This window comes from Pezoporus wallicus, unplaced genomic scaffold, assembly GCF_028554395.1.
Source record: "Pezoporus wallicus isolate ANWC-B61680 ecotype Strahan unplaced genomic scaffold, APGP_CSIRO_Pwel_v1 contig_5524, whole genome shotgun sequence".
NCBI classification, from domain to species: Eukaryota; Metazoa; Chordata; class Aves; order Psittaciformes; family Psittacidae; genus Pezoporus; species Pezoporus wallicus.
In genome coordinates, this window is record NW_026636622.1 from 516,577 (window position 1) to 518,451 (window position 1,875).

Here is a 1,875-nt window from a genome sequence, read left to right on the forward strand (position 1 = left end):
GTTGATCAGAATTTCAGAATTTCTGACACTGTAAGTAACATGTCTTTAGGGATGTAGTTCTACCAGTTTGCTTTGCTCTGTCATGCTCCTCTTTCTAATAAGTGAGACTAGCACACTTAGACAAAGCAGTGCCTTGTAGCTGAGACTTCAAACTCATTCTTTGGGGCAAATTGCTCAACCTTTGAAATTCTTTGAGGAGGGAGGGGAAGGGGAAGGGTAGGGACAGCGCTGTGAAAAAATTTATCCCTCCCACTAATGTCTCAGATGCAGTTCATCACCCTCTGAGACATCAGATGTTCTTCATAGCAAGAACAGGATGCAGTGATCTTGCTCTGAATGTTTGTCTCCTGGCCACTATTGTGCACTTCTAACAAGGGCCTGTGTTTCAGGTGGACGATCAAGGGTTAATTCTGGCAGAGAGGGGCTGTTGTGGTAAGAGCAAGGTGTGGAGGTGGTGGGGCTGTCACTGTTCCTTGTCTTCACCTACTCACCCACTTCTACCACACATCTGCGCAGACCAGAGGCCTGCATAGCTCATGCAGCTACAGGAGTGAGTCATATCTTCTCTGTTCAGCTGCACAGCCTGCTGCATAGTCAAGATTTTATAAGCATGAAGCAAATGAAATGAGTATGTTGTACAGAGTAATTTATATTTCTACCAAAATGCAGTTCATTATTTTCTGTTGGTGGTTCTCATCAGCAATTAAATGATGGGTTAGAAAGCTTTGTGTCTCCAGGGGTGGTCGTAACAAGAAGGGATACACTGATATTTGATGCCTAAAGCCGTGTGTTAACTTCCCAGATAAGACGTTAGTGATGTTTTTCAGCTGAATCATTTCTCAAATACTTCTTGGAAGCCAAGTATTTCGGAAGAGGCATCCTTTCCGCACTTCAGGGTAGCTGCCTCTTTTGCTGTCAGCCAACTCACACACAGGAATGGGAGACTGGATGGGGGACTGCAGAGAGATGAACAGCAAAACATATGCTTCTGGTTCCCTGGGATAGGCAAGAGAGTCTGGTGCCAGTGCAGGCCACAGCTTTAACAGCCAAAGTTTTCCCATGCATTTCCCCCAGCTTGGGGATACTCAGAAATCCCCTGTCTAAAGGTAGCCTGCTGAGAGGAGAGTAGCTCCTCAGTTTAATGTGAGAAATGGAGAAAGACTCACATTCCTTTGCTATAACAGTGTAAGGAAATTGTCTTGCCTTCTTGAAGTAGAGTTTTTGGACCAAATTGTCAGCTTTCATTGAATTACTTAAGTGAGACATGGTTTGACTTAAGATTGATGGTAATTTTGATGTTGTCTTTACTGAAGCTGAAACTTCACAACACGTACATAAAGTACATTATATCAGTAACTAGGGGCTTCCCTCCCTCTGGGAGGCAGGGCTATCTGCCAACCTCCTTGTCCATCAGCCCCTCCAAGGGGCAGCCTGGTCTGCCCTGCACTTGCTTTGTGGCAGCAGCCTGGAGCACCTTGGCTTGGTGCAGTGAAGGGTTGTTGCTACATGGAGCTTGTTCCTTTGCTCTCCCAGATACTGTTCCGTTACTCCTGAGTGACTTGGTAAAAAACCTGCATGTTTTCTTTTCAGGGCGCATACCTGAAAACCAGGATCTGACAAAAACAAATCTATAGAAGAATAACTATACATTTTTAAAGCCAAGGTAATGAGGAAGTTTAGCTCTCATGAAAACAGTAGTTTGTATTGTGTAAGCAGAAAAAAGAAAACAAATGTCAGCCCTTTTCCCCAAGTGTGGTTGTGCCCCCAGCCCATTTTTCTGGGAAGGCCTGGCCATTTGCAGTGCAAATGGCAGTAAGTTTTTAACAATATGAAATACTACAGCAACACTACTTTGTTGAAATGAGATGCAGAAAA

The 1,875-nt window shown here is 44.3% G+C and overlaps 1 long non-coding RNA gene across 1 annotated transcript; it reads left to right on the forward strand.

The window, feature by feature from the left end:
- The first annotated feature begins 323 nt into the window (after positions 1–323).
- Positions 324–1,664, forward strand: LOC130594835 (uncharacterized). The gene is made up of 3 exons (XR_008971175.1): positions 324–432; positions 517–628; positions 1,591–1,664. It is a non-coding gene; the product is annotated as an uncharacterized LOC130594835 (long non-coding RNA).
- The last annotated feature ends 211 nt before the right edge of the window (positions 1,665–1,875 follow it).